Source organism: Dipodomys merriami, unplaced genomic scaffold, assembly GCF_024711535.1.
Source record: "Dipodomys merriami isolate MVZ:Mamm:240054 unplaced genomic scaffold, mDipMer1.0.p SCAF_8, whole genome shotgun sequence".
Classification (NCBI taxonomy): domain Eukaryota; kingdom Metazoa; phylum Chordata; class Mammalia; order Rodentia; family Heteromyidae; genus Dipodomys; species Dipodomys merriami.
In genome coordinates, this window is record NW_027206401.1 from 19,434,820 (window position 1) to 19,449,939 (window position 15,120).

General features: G+C 40.9%; 1 protein-coding gene across 4 annotated transcripts in view; it reads left to right on the plus strand.

Moving 5' to 3' along the window:
* Nhsl1 (NHS like 1) overlaps nt 1-15,120 on the plus strand; it is a 222,046-nt gene that overhangs the window by 126,360 nt on the left and 80,566 nt on the right. The gene's annotated exons all lie outside the window — the stretch shown is intronic.

Consider the following 15,120-nt stretch of genomic DNA (forward strand, 5'->3'; position numbering starts at 1 on the left):
CGTAGTCTCAGCATGTTTTTCTCCACTCATTCTTATAACAACAATAAATTTCACTTTATTAAAGTATCTATGAGTTTCATGGACTCTTAGTTTCTGTGGTGACTGGTGACTTGGAGTTTTACACATGCTGACAGCTGAGTGAGTATTCCTATAGAGAAGGGCATGTGTTCCTAACCCAGAGTCCACAATAGCTTAAAGCTCGTTCTCTGAACAAATCCTTTACATTTTACTCTCTTCCTGTGGTCTACAATCACTTGGTTTATAGTGATGATTTCTAGATCATCCTTTGTGCTTAACATTGGGGCAAACCCATGACAAAGTAACAGAGGTAGGAAAGCAGGAGCTACTTGTTGAAGGTTGGTGTTCCCACTTTAGAAAAGAGGCTTTGGATGATGAGCCTGTTTCTATTACTAGCTCAGAGCCTGGGGGCTGTTGTGTAGGTGATTAGAATTGACCTTAAGAGAACATAGTTGTCCTTCCTTTGGCTTTTATATATATATATATATTTGTCTCCTGGGCCCTGTCCCTCAGCTCTTCAGCTCAAGGCTACTGCTCTACCACATGAGTCACAGTGCCACTTCCGGGCTTTTCTGTTTATGTGGTGCTGAGGAATCGAACCCAGGGCCTCATGCATGCTAGGCAAGCACTCTAGCACTCTACCACCGAGCCATCTTCCCAGCCCCTGGCTTAGACTTTTAAGTTCCTGTGTATTTCTTGTAATTGCTGAAAGAAAACATTTGAAACAGATAGCCTCCCACTTCAGTGAAGTTTTCCTTTTCACAGTTGGGGCTTACTGTTTTCTGAAGTCACACCTATTTGGGTGCTAGTAAAGTTCCTTTATTAAAGGGGGGTGTCGCCTTGGATGTGTCTCAGATGCCTCCTCACCCAAACACATTTTTTTCTTCAGCAACATCTGAGCTTTCAGCCCCCGAGGTGTTCTCTAAAGTTCTGCCAAGGTCCCTGTGGTTAACAAAGACATGGTGTGCTGTCCTTCACTTGATGGTCAAGTATCCATCATGGTCTGAGCCGGGAGTTTCTGGTTAGTCAAGTAACATAACAACAAATTAGCAAACTATAATATGCATATCACTTATAATATGTAGATTCAGCAAAAGATTATTTTAAAAAGAAGGATAAAGTGTGTTTTTTTAATCACAAAATTACCTGGAGCATAATTATCTCAGAGTATAAGCTTCTTACTCACAGTAAGTCAGCTTCATCTTTATAAATATCCTTGTAGTGCTAAGTGTGGTAAGGATGTGTGTGTGTGTGTGTGTGTGTGTGTGTGTGTGTGTGTGTGTGTGTGTAATTGTGTGAAATTGTGTGCTGGTCCTAGGGCTTGAACTCGGGACCCATGTGCTATCTCTGAGCTATTTTGCTCAAGGCTGGTACACTACCACTTGAGCCACATCTCTCCTTCCCACTTTCTGACAATTAATTGGAGATAAGAGTCTTACAGACTTTCCTGCCTGGATTAGCTTTCCTGCTTTACCTGGTGATCTTCAGATTTCATCCTCTGAGTGGCTAGGATTATAGGCATGAGCCATTGGTGCACAGCCAGTAAGGGCTTTTTAAAGACTTTCCAGTATCAAAAACTAATATGTCATAAAACATAACATTGTATAATACCACCATAATGTCACACAGCTAAAAAAGACCTTAAATATTGGTCTCATTTTCTGTGCTAGTCTTGTTTTGAACTTGTATGTTAGCCCACTGGCACGTTGGCACCAGGAAGTAGTCGACCTTTGTGAATTTCCTATAATTGCCAAGACAAATACCAAGTGAGGGGCTCACCACAGAACTTTCTTCTCTCATGGTTCTCCTGGTATTAGTCCTGAAATCAAGGTGTCTCTGGGAAGGAATCTTTCCTTAGATTCTTTTCCAGGTTTTCATGTCCCCAGCTATCCCGTGTCTGTCCGCACTGCAGCAACCTCTGCCTGCCTTCATGTGACCCTTTCTGTATGTTAGTCTGTGTCTTTGTTCTGAGAACGTTCTTGTAAGCGCACTGGTTATTCTAGGGCATTTAACCTTTTCTTGCCTGATTATATCTGCAGAGACTGTCCGATTATGAAGTTCTCAGTGGACTTAAATTCTTGAGGGATCATGTAACCCAGCATAGTAGAGCATGCATAAAATCACATAAACTGTGGGTTATCTTGTAGGAAATGTGCTCAGGAGGGCTGTAGGAATGATTGCCAATCATGGCTGCCTGGATGCTACATTCGAAATTATGGCAGTGTAACTTTAAGACAGGTTTATACGTAGTCAAGTTAAAAGATCTACCCATTATGACCAGTCATACTTCCTTTACACAATTCAGTTTCCTTCATGAACTCTTACCCTGCCAGGAGAGGGAAAACAAAAAACAAAATTAAACTTAGTTCACTGTAGTCAGCTTAGTGTGAACCAAAACTTTCAACAATTGCATTAGGTCACTCAGGTCCTGGGATAACTTAGCCTTTCTGAATTGTCCTGCTTATTCTACTGAGTTTTAAAAATGAAGTAAAAAGGCAAAACTTGGTGAGCATGATAGTGGATACCCCATAATTCCAGCTACTTGAAGGGCAAAGCTGCTGGATGGTCATGAGTCCAAAGTCCTATCTCAAAAACAAAATACAAAACAAAGGAGCTGGGAGAGGGGCATGGCTCAAGTAGCCTCTTTGTCTAGTGAGTGTGAAGCATTGTCCCTCAAAGAAGTTATATTTTAGAAAATGATATTGCTGTTAATATTGGGAGGATTATTGTGTTTTTCTGCCCTAAAGAATCCAGTGAATTTTATTTATTTTATTTTGTGCTGTCCTAGGCCTTGAATTCAGAGGCCAGGCTCTATCCCTGAGCTTTTGTGCTCAAGGCTAGCATTAATACCAACTTGAGCCACCGCTCCATTTACAGATTTTCTGTTGCTTAATTAGAGATAAGAGTTTCGTGGACTTTCCTGCCTGGGCTGACTTTGAACTACAATCTTCAGATAACAGCCTCCTGAGTAGCTAAGGATTACAGGTGTGAGCCACCAGCGCACTGCTAGAATCCAGTGTTTGATGAGCATCATGGACCTTAAGTTACCAAATTGCATATTTGGTTCTCTGTGGTTCTGTGTTTTCTTTGAGAAGTTGAAGCCAGAGCTGCAGCTTCTGTGCATCTTCAAAGATCTTGTTTCATAAAGCAGAAAAGTTATGAATTCTGTGTAGCTGAGTGCCCCAGCTGCCTGCATGCTCCCCATGACAGGGTCCTGTCTATGTTCTTTGCTTCACAAGTTAAAGATTTAGGAGCCTTTGCATCATCTAATAATAGCAGAGTTCTGTTGAAGATTACAGTGATGGACAATCTCAGGCATGTGCTTCTGCTCTCACAAGGGCAGTGTATATTAGAATGCAGCCCTCCCCTTCCTCATCCTGGAACAGCGCACGGGCCTCTTTCCAGTTGTCTAGTGTATGCTGTGTATGTAAAAGAATTCCTTAGATTCTTTTCTTGGCAGCATTTGGAAACTAATGTCAGGAATCAGAAACAGATTTGTTATTTTGGTGCTAAAACAAGTGCATTTTTCGAGGGAACCAGTAAGTAAGCATTTGTTCCAGAAGGTCCCTCGCCCTGTCTTAAATCTGGTAATAAGCCGCCAAGTAGTCATTGAATGAGTGGTATGCAGTTTTGCTCCTTGATTCTGAGCATCAGTTTTAAAAGAGTTTAAAATGGCAAAATGTAAAGCAGCCCTGAGGCTTATCACATGCCGGTGTCTCTGAATGTGCTACTCTCATGCATTAAGAATTTGAGTTTTGGGCTGGGAAGGTGGCTCAGTGGTAGACCACTTGCCTTGCATGCTCAAGGCCCTGGGTTCGATTCCTCAGCACCACATAAGCAAAAAGAAAAAAGCCGGAAGTGGCGCTGTGGCTCAAGTGGTAGAGTGCTAGCCTTAAGCTGAAGAGCTGAGGGACAGCGCCCAGGCCCAGAGTTCAGGCTCCACGACCGGAAAAAAAAAAAAAAGAATTTGAGTTTTTGGGGCTGGCTCAGTGGTAGAGCGCTTGCCTTGCATGCCTGAGGCCCTGGGTTCAATTCCTCAGCACCACATAAGCAAAAAGAAAAAAGCCAGAAGTGGCGCTGTGGCTCAAGTAGTAGAGTGCTAGCCTTGAGCTGAAGAGCTGAGGGACAGCGCCCAGGCCCAGAGTTCAGGCCCCACGACCAGACCCCCCACCCCCCCCCCAAAAAAGAATTTGAGTTTTGTATAATTTAGCAGTGTTTTCTAGAACCATCTTTCTGCAAGTGTTGCCTTTCACTCTCCACTCACTTAAAAATTGCATATGATTGTTAGTAATTGATCTTCAACTACCAAGGGAGATTTTCATTTGCTTAATCTAAGATTTAAAGTAGTACTTGGCTTAGATACTCTCAGCTTAAGACTGGTACTATATCACTTGAGCCATAGCTCCACTCTGGCTTTTTGCTGACTAATTAGAGATGATTCTCACAGACTTTCTTGTCTGGGCTGCTTTGAACCACAACCCTCAGATCTCTACCTCTTGAGTTAGATAAATTATAAGCATGAGCCATAGGTTGCTGGCTTAAAGTAGCACTTTGAATTAACACACTGTGATAACATGGAGTTCTCAAGCTGGGAAGAAAAGCCCTTGACATTTAATAAATGAAACAAACCTAGTGTTTTTATTTCTTTTGAACTCCCATGAAAACTTTGTCATACTTTCTAGTTTGCTTTCTTCTTTCATAAATAGTCAAAGTCTGGTTTCTCAATGCATGTGTCATGGTAGAGACCATATCACCATGTGAATAGATTGTGTAATAATATCAAGTAGGAGATGCTTTCCCACTGCTGAGAGAGCAGTTGACAGAGTTTTGCTCCCTAACAGGCACAGAGCTTAAGATATGCTGTTTCTGGAGTTTGCTCTGTGCCTGGATAAAGTGATGAGTAATTTGGTAGATTACTGAAAACACTGGTAAAGATTTTAGTTAAATTCCATTTATAATATTTAGTCCCATTTTTTACCTATCCTTGTTCCCCCTTTTTTTTATTGTGAAAATACTGTACAGAGGGGTTACACTTACATGGGCTCCTTGCTCCCTTCATTGGTTGATTTTCATCTCTCTTGTTTTTGGTAATACCCCCCCACCCCAGTTGTCCTCCCTGGGAACTGTATATACCTACGCCACATTGAACTTTGTGAAGACATATCATTAGTAAAAAGTGATAGTTAATTGGCAGAGGCAGATGGGTCAGTATGCTAAAGGGAATTCATCACTCAGAACATCATGTTACCACCATCGACCAGGCACAAAGGCATGAAGGCATTATGTGGTTTTCGATTTTAAACAGCAGAAAATACTGCTGAAAATAACCTGAGGGTGTTTTAGCAAATTTTTGAAGGATTAAACACTTTGGCATGATGTGGTTTGAGGGTACTGGATGGAAATTGAAAAGTACAAATTAGTTTGCAGATCATACCCAGCAGTGCAACTAAGTTTAACATTAAGAGATCTTAACTTGAGAGACAATTTATATCAACAAACTATTCTGTATAATGAAAACGGGCTTACAATAGTAGTTATATTGCTTTCTGTCATCCTGTCTTTCTCAGAATATAAGGAAGGAACCTGAGAAAGTGCCTTGCTTCTAGCTCCCTGAAAAGGCAGGGCAGAAGAAAATGGAAAATGTAAGTTTCTGAGTACTCAGAAATACCTGTCTCTACCTCTTCTTTATAAGCTGTTATCTATGCAAGTTACATTTTTGCTTTATCCAGACCCTTTGCTAATTTTAGCAGGACAGAGGAAGCTCCAGTTCTTTCTCTTTTTCTGGATGTTTTGCTGTAGCAGAATACCCAGGATTTTAGGGTTTTTAAAAAAAAATTTTAAGAACAGTGCAGGGCCTCACTAGTGGCTCATGCCCATAATCCTATATACTTAGGAGCCTGAGATCTGAGGATCACAGTTCAAAGCCAGCCTGATCAGGAAAGTCCCTAAGACTCTTACCTCTAATTAAACATCAAAAATCCAGTAGTGGAGTTATGGCTCAGGTGGAAGAGTAGAGGGAGAGCAGAGGAAGCTCAGGGACAGCACCTGGGCCCTGAATTCAAGACCCAGAACTGGCACTAAAAGAAAACAAACAAAATGCAACTTATCAAGGTAGCCATCTTATATATCTAAATGTATCTAGAATAGTTGGTATTTTGAAATACTTCTGAAATTTATCAAATCTATCAAAAATGTTCTTATATAAAAGTCAGAATATATTTACCCTTATCGGCTTATAGTCACTTACCGCATACCAAGATACCTCCTGTGTCTAGCAGCGCCTTCCATTGCACATCTGATGCTCTAGATGCCTCTTCTGGCCTGGATCTCCAGTCCACAAGCCTTCTGGCTGCTTTTCTGTTCACTGTAATGGTAAAACTGCTTACGCCAGCTTTTAGGGGTTCTGCTTACCCCAAGATTGTCTTTGGGAGTGTAGAAAAGCCAAGGACTTTTGAAAGAGCTTCCCTGCTAGTTATGATCTAAATATCAAGAATATAGAATAATTAACATATGTGAATGAAGAAGATTCAAGAGGTCTCATTTCTAGCCATTATTAATCATGACAACTTACTCCTTGAATAGAGATCTCCTAAGCTCTAAGAGTAGAATCCAACTATTAAATCATTGGAGATTCAATACTAGTTTATATAATCCCCAGCACTTTCTCTTGAGAAAATGATAATTCTGTTTAAATTTGACATAAATGCTTAAAAAGTTTCTGATTAAGCTTCACTTGGACTTGGGAAAATAGAGATTGTTGGTACCATAATTTGCAAATGAGCTGTTTCTACACATGCAGATGTATTTCTTGGTTTTCAGCACAGCGTGTCGACACCCACCTTTAAAATGTTTTCTGGATCCAGTTGTATAAATATCTCTAGGTGAACACAAAGTATTACAAGTCATGTGCTCTGGCCAATGAACATTGTAGCAACATAAATATTTTGAAAGCCATGTAAGCTGAGAGAGTCCTGATACCGCTCTAACCGCTCCAACAGAAACCTTCCCTGCCACAGTACTTGAGATAAACCTTCCTTTTTGGAAATATTTCCTGGCAGAACAAATACTTGGTAAAGATGTAAAGCAAGATTTGGACTGCTCAGATGGTACATTTTTAAAATGTTTTATTTTTATAAAATCCTCCATAAGCTATGGCTCAAGTTGCTAGCCTTGAACAAAGAGACAAAGCCAGGGCCCTGAGTTCATGACCTGGGACTGGTGTTGCGTGCATGCATGCGTGTAGATGGACGGACACACACACACACACACACACACACACACACACACACACACACACACACACACACACACACACACACACACACACACACACACACACACACACACACACACACACAGTGTCTCTCCATATCTTGATGGGTGGATAGCATGCATGTAGATGGACGGACACACACACACACACACACACACACACACACACAGAGTCTCTCCATATCTTGATGGGTGGATAGTTTTGTTCTTACATGATGGAAATGTCTTTATTTGAGGTTGAGTATTCTGCTGAGGAATTGGTAAAGGAGTTCCTCTTGTTTTGTAGTTCTTTTTGATCTTCCTGTATTTCCCCCATTGGTAACAGGGTAGGATGGGAGTAATAATCTAAATGAGATTTGTTAGTAAGTACAACAGGTTGAGTATCTCTAACCTGAAAATCCAAAATTTGATAAGCCTCCGGTTGTGGGGCCTGAACTCTTGGCCTGGGCGCTGTCCCTCAGCTCTTCAGCTCAAGGCTAGCACTCTACCACTTGAGCCACAGCACCACTTCCGGCTTTATTCCTTTTTGCTTATGTGGTGCTGAGGAATCGAACCCAGGGCCTCAGGCATGCAAAGCAAGTGCTCTACCACTGAGCCACCTTCCCAGTCCTCTAAAACTTTTTGAGTGCCAAGATGGTCCCCTAGGTAGAAAATTCAGCTCCGAACATCTCGGAGCAGGTCCCCATCGCTCAGGTGTATCAAAGGTGACCTATGTAATGTATATGTTAAATAGAGGAATTTTGTGTTTAGATTTGGACCCCATTTCAAGATGCATCATTATGGATACGCAAATACTCCAAAAGCAAACAAAGAAACCCTAAAATATGAACCAGATAAGGAATACTCAACTTGTAATATGATCAAAGATGGCATTATATGTCCAAAGATTATATGACCAAAGATGGTATTATTTGTCCATCTTACCAAAAATGTAATTGCATAAGGATTGAATGCTGGAGAGTACATTTTTCATGATATTAGATATGACTTAAATATAAAACATTAGTTGATACTTGCCCAGTAGTGTTAGGATTAGATTTGCAAGATGACCCACTATTTTACAATCACCCAATGGGAATATGTTATGCTAAGCTCCTCGTACCCCTTTCTGCTTGCCCAGAAACTTATGTAGATATGGCAAATATAAATCTCTTTTCATACTTTTTGAGGTACATGCTAAGAAATATGGCTGGAAACAAATTTCGTCTTTGTTATTTTTAATCCTCACTTACCTTCATGAAACCAAAGGAAGAGTCTTTGTTGGTGTGTTATCTGTAAATGATCAAATGTGTGTGAGATGGAGGACAGCTGGCACCCCTAAACAGATGGCATTCTTTGGGCACATGACACACTGTGAAGCCAAATGAACAAATGCCCTTTTCGGCTGGGCTTGAGGAGCTTTCCTTTAATTTCCCTCTCTTTTCAACTTTGGAAAGTGCCTGTCAGCTCTGTGCTTGGAGAATGGCAATGAATAATCTCAGGAACATTCAGGTCAGGTCACAACTTTCCGTCTTCTTCCCTGCACCCCTCAACACCCCACATCCCCACAGCCTTCCTTGTGTTGGTGGCGAATCCATCTTTTCAGTTGCTTAGGCCCAGTATCTTACATCATGTATAGCTCCTCTGTCTCATTGAATTTGCCACATTCAATTTGTCAGGAAATCCTGTTGACCTGAACAGTATTTTTTTTCTTCTATAATTTAACCTTCATTGTTAGCTCCTGGCCCAAGTTTTACCTGACCCAGTGGCCAGAGTAAATCTTAATTGTGTCATTCTTTTGTCTAAAACCTCATTTTACTCAGATCCTATTGGCAGTTTCTCCTTTTAGGAGTGCCAATTATAGGCCAAAACTAAACCATAAAAGGAGAAAGGTGCTTTTCTAAGCTACAGAACTTGCAGCTTTATCTGACCGGAAAGGAAAAGGGTTCCCCGGAGACCCAGCCGAGCCCTGATCTTGTTTGATGTTTGATGCTCCAGGAAGGTTACGTGATGCATGTGAACCACCTATGTTTTCCCACAAGGCAGATGAAAATTGTCCTGCCCTGCCTCATTTTATCATTAAAATTAGCCGTATGAGCACTAAATGCAGCTATGGAGATTTACCTTTGGCTTTATTAAGTAAAATTTTGAAAATTTTGACTCCTTTGGCTTTATTGACAGTAGTTAAGTTAAAGCTGTAGGGAAGCTTATAAACCAGAAAGCTAGGGGCTGGGAAGGTGGCACAGTGGTAGAATGCTTGCCTTGCATGCATGAGACCCTGGGTTCAATTCCTCAGCACCACATAAGCAAAACGAAAAAAGCCGGAAGTGGCTCTGTGGCTCAAGTGGTAGAGCGCTAGGTTTGAGCTGAAGAGCTGAGTGACAGCGCCCGGGCTCAGAGTTCAGGCCCCACGACCGACAACAAACAAACAACCAGAAAGCTAGCTAGAATGTTTAGTAACTAACAGTTCAGTTGTTATGAATATGCATATATCAGTTGTGCTGAGGTTAATGTGTGCTAAGGTATAAGGAATTTCCTCTGATAAGTACAGGATACTGTGTCCTGTCCAAGTACTCTTGACTTTTTCCCCCCAAGCCTTGGGGCCTGAATGCCTGGGCGTCGTCCCTGAGCTTCTTTTGCTCAAGGCTAGTGCTCTTCCACTTGAGCCACAGTACAGTACGGAGAAATCAAACCCAGGGCTTCATGCATGCTAGGCAAGCACTCTATCATTAAGTCACATTCCCAGCCCTGACTTTTTTTTAAACCAGCATTATTCAAATGAAGGGCAAGCTATACCGAAGCCATTGAGTGACATTTCTGCATCTTTTCGTAAAGGAACAGTTTCTCATTGTGTGGGAGGGATATGCTAAGACCCTTGGCTTTATTCTGAGCCCTTTGCCAGCCTAACTTGACCAAGAACGATCCTAATAGATACCTGTCAATTAAAGGAATGATATGTTTAATGTGCTTTAGATGGAAAAGACTTTAAACATCACTTACTTTCACAATAAGGACTTTTTCAAAGGGTAGCTTAAAATATGGAAGTAGATTTTACTACTTTCCATAGGACTGAAATATGCAGGCAATAAGCCCAGCAAGAAACGTTAGCTTTCTGAGTCTTATTTTGTAGAGCAACCTAACAGGAAAATCTGAAGAACTAATTTCAATCACTGTTGACTTATAAGAAGGGGGATTGGCCATAGAGGAGGAAATAAGTTAATATGGTTGTAGAAATTGAAACATTCAGAACAAATAAGTCTATGTTCTGTGGTAATAGAGATGGAGAGATACTGACCCAGTTCCTTCTTGGTATGGCAGATCACCATTTGGAAATGGTTTGTTCCTTGTAGGTTCCTGTCAGGTACCTCAAATGAACTGGTCCACTCTCTTGACCAAAGGACTGTGGATTTATTCACCCAGGAAAAACACACTGTCTAAATACTTCCCTTACTCTTTGAGTTTTCAGTTAAAAAAAAAATCATGGGACTGGGAAGGTAGCTCAGAGGTAGAGCTGTTGCCTTGCATGCATGAGGCCCTGGGTTCGATTCCTCAGCACCACATAAGCAAAAAGAAAAAAGCCAGAAGTGATGCTGTGGCTCAAGTGGTAGAGCACTAGCTTTGAGCTGAAGAGCTGAGGGACAGCGCCCAGGCCCAGAGTTCAGGCCCCACGACCGGACCCCCCCCCAAAAAAAAATCATGCCAGGGCATAGTCTCAATCTATGAGGGCAATTGATCATAGAAAAAAATCATTTTGGAAACACACCCTTACTTTTTGAAACAAATTATTTAAATATGTGGGGTGTGGTATTTTTTTCGGGGGGGCGGGGTCTGATCCTGGAGCTAGAACTCAAGGCTTGGGCACTATCCCTGAGCTTCTTTTGCTCAAGGTTAGCCTATACTACTTGAGCCACAGCTGCACTATTGGATTCCCCACCCTCCCCCAACCAGTTTATTGGAGATAAGAGTCCCACAAACTTTCCTGACTGGGCTGGCTTTGGACCACAATCCTTAGATCTCAGCCTCCTCAGCTTCCTGAATAGCTAAGGTTACAGTAAGATACCAGAGCTCAGCTGTGACTTTTTTTCCATATAATTTTATTTGAAAATTCGTTGAAGTTTAATTTCATTTGATCTTCCCATCCCTGGTTCTAAATTCTCAGATCCTGTGGATTAATTGTTAGGATTCCACTGCATGCATTTTATTCTATTTTTTCCATTACATTTGTTCTCTATTTTCTCTATAAATATGTTTACAGTCTGGTCACTGTGTATTTCTGTCTGTATTATATACTCTGTGAGCAAGCTGTTGTTACTGAGTGCTTTTAGAGGGACTCTATTAATATTTGTTGGGTAATAGAGTCTTTAGACACATCAGGGACTTTTATTTCTTCCCCTTTCTCTGTGAACTCTTATGGATATTACAGGTTATAGGCGCCTCCAACTCCTGATAGGTTCTCTCTTTACCTTCTGTCTTATAAACTAAATCAATCATTTTAATGCCCAGTTGAGATCTTACTAAATTACACATTGAAAATTAGCATGAAAGCTTTCATGTTATTAACCATGAGCAAAGCAAAATATTTTCCTGTCAAGTAGAAGACCCGAAGGAATCAGTTTCAGAGTGCAATATGTTTCTGTTCTGGTTAAACTTTCTTCATTTCCTAGCCAACATCATCCCATAGCCTTCAGGTTAAAGAAGAAATCTGAATTGTAACCTCTTTGTACAACTTCTTTTTCTTTCTTTTTCTTTTTTGCCGGTCACTCAGGGCCTGGGCTCTGTTCCTGAGCCTCTCTGTGCTTAAGGCTAGTGCTCTATCACTTGAGCCAGGCACCACTTTCTATTTATGTGGTACTGAGGAATTGAACCCAGGGCTTCATGCATGTTAGGCAGGCCCTCTACCACGGAGCCACATTTCCAGCCTACTTTGTACAACTTTTAATTAAAAAAAAAATAGGTTAAAAAAGAAACTTCAGCATGACATGGAGGAGCTCTTCATGAGAGGATGCCTTCCTGTTCTTCTCTTTAGTCGCAATTCTCTCTCACCTCTGTTCTCATCCGTATTCCACACTTTCATTTAATTGTCATTGTCTGCTTCAGGACCCTGTGCCTAGAAAGAATATTTCTCTTCTGTTACTTTATCCTGACATGTAAACCAGACTTAATGTATGAAGCTCTCTGTAACATTCCAAAGCTAATTGTTAAAAATCTCTTCTTTGTCCTTTCACTTACTGCCCCACACTGCCTGTGTTCTTGTTCTAGGTAAGGAAAACTGGAAGACAGGGGACCTACTTTATACAGTATTCTCAGGGCCAAGACTCACACAAATAGCAGCTGAATTAGTGCATTAAAATAGAGGGTGCATCATCTGGTTTAGTACTAGAAGCAAAGTTGAAATCATTATCTTTATTCTCTTATAGAAAATTATACATGATTCACACCAGGAGTACCATTACTCACTCCAGCTATTCTCTAGTAAATAGTTACTGTGGAACTGAAATGCACAAAGAATTTAAAGTACGATCTGGGAAAGAGAAATATCCATGCAAAAGAAATCTCAAGACAGATTTTTTTCCTGGAAGATTCTGATTTAGATACAGTGCTACAATAGTCTATAATAGTAAATGAAAATAGATATGTCATCCAAGGCCATGTATTCAAGACTAAGTGTGTATTAGTCCTGGAATGGTGGTGAAAACTAAAAATACGAAAAGTGCAAAGAAAGTACAGAAAAGTAATTTAATGATTGATGCTAATTTAGTGAAATCTGCTGTGACAAAATACCATAATCTGAGTGGTTTATAAAGAAGAGAAGTTGATCCTTCACAGTGTTGGAGGTGGAAGTCTGAAATCAAGGTGCTGGTGAGGGTATAGGTGAAGATTTTCTTCAGGTGAGAGCTGCCATTTTCTCTTTGCATGTGGCATCTGGGGTCCGGTTGAAAATGACACTGACCTCATTCATGAAAGCTCCAACTTCATGACTGATTATCTCCAAAAGTCTTAGAAGGCAAAAATTTCAACATGTGAAATTTTGAGGAGACAAACATTCAGCTCCTTGTACTCCATAATTCATTATTAAAGTAAAAAGCAATCTGTTTGAAGTCTTTTGTCATTGAGAAATCCAAATAATGGAAAATCTCTTTTCTACTATTTCAAGTGCAATAGACAAAAAATATTGGCCACCAAGATTTTCATCTGTTGATAAGGCTGTCAGTATGCTACACAATATGGTAAAGAAGCACTTCCCAGATGTGGTTATAATTACTAATCAGGGGCCTTCCAAAAGGGTGACCTGAATCAGCCAGATGGGTCTGATGTGATCACAGGAACATTTAAAAAGCAGAGAAGTCTAAAGGGAAGGTTCCAGTCACTAGACACCAGGAAAGAGTAGCAACTGAATTCTGCCAACAACTGAATGATCTTGGGAGCAGACTCCTTCCCACAGCCACCAGATCAAGCCTAGACAGCCCATAACCTCATTTAAACCTGTGAGATACTTATGCAGGGTCCCAGGTAAACCCATTGGACTGTCAACCTACAGAACTACGGAATAATGTTACATTATGAATGGTAATTTGTAACTTCATGGTAAATTGGTACAATGGTATGGGGCATAGTTTATATAAAGGCATTCTTGTTAATTGAGAATGAGGTTTTAGACCTTGGCCTAGCACACCCACACAATAATAAGTGGGGAGAGAGGATGAGTCTCTTGGTTTGAGAACATTTGTGTTAGGAAGATTTGGTTTCTGGCAAACAGTAAACTGAATGGCTTTTCTGACACATTAGTGAAGTCTTCATTTCTTTCTGGCCAATCCAGGATCTTTTTGTGAACCCCAGGATGCCACAGTTGACTCCATGCATGCTCCTGAGCGTGCCTCAAACTTCTAAGCATTTCAGTGAAAAGTCAACCAGAGGATTTCACACTATTATATTGCTGACTTTGTGCAGGAAAGGCTAACAATAATAAATCAAAGGAATGAAGATTGTTTTGGTAGTAAGATTATCAAAGGCTTATTCTCAAATTTTCCAAGTGTTTTGTAAAAGCAGGACATTTGAGATGTTTACTTCTTCTTAGCACTGTTTCTCTAATGTTGCTGTGTGAGAGTCAGGCTCTTTGTCAAAGGCACCCTCATCTCTGGAGTACTTAATATACTACTCTTTTGATAATCAAAGAGAGGATATGATTTTGGTTTCTTTACTGACTAAACTGCAGTTTAAAAGTGATTCATTTTTGGGCTGGGAAGGTGGCTCAGTGGTAGAGTGCTTACTTTGCATGCATGAGGCCCTGAGTTCAATTCCTCAGCACCATATAAGCAGAAAAGCTGGAGTGGTGCTATAGCTCAAATGGTAGAGCACTAGCCTTGAGCTGAAGAGCTGAGGGACACTGCTCAGGCCCAGAGTTCAGGCCCCATGACTGACCTAAATAAATAAATAAGTAAAAGTGATTCATTTTTGTTGTTATCTGGTTTTGCCAGTGTGATGAGTTTGACTGGGTGAAGTACTGAAACAGTTGAATTTGTTTCTTTCTTTCTTTTTTTTTTAGGGTCTGGTTGTGGGGCCTGAACTCTGGGCCGGGGCGCTGTCCCTCAGCTCTTCAGCTCAAGGCTAGCACTCTACCCTTGAGCCACAGCACCACTTCCGACTTTTTTTTTTCTGTGGTGCTGAGGAATCGAACCCAGGGCCTCATGCATGCAAGGCAAGCGCTCTACCACTGAGCCACCTTCCCAGCCCTGAAACAGTTGAATTTGTATCCAGGATGATAACAGTAAAGTTAGAAATTAACAGCTAATAATCCTACTTAATCACTTGCCTATGTAGAAACAGAAAGAATACTGCTTGCATTTGCTCAGA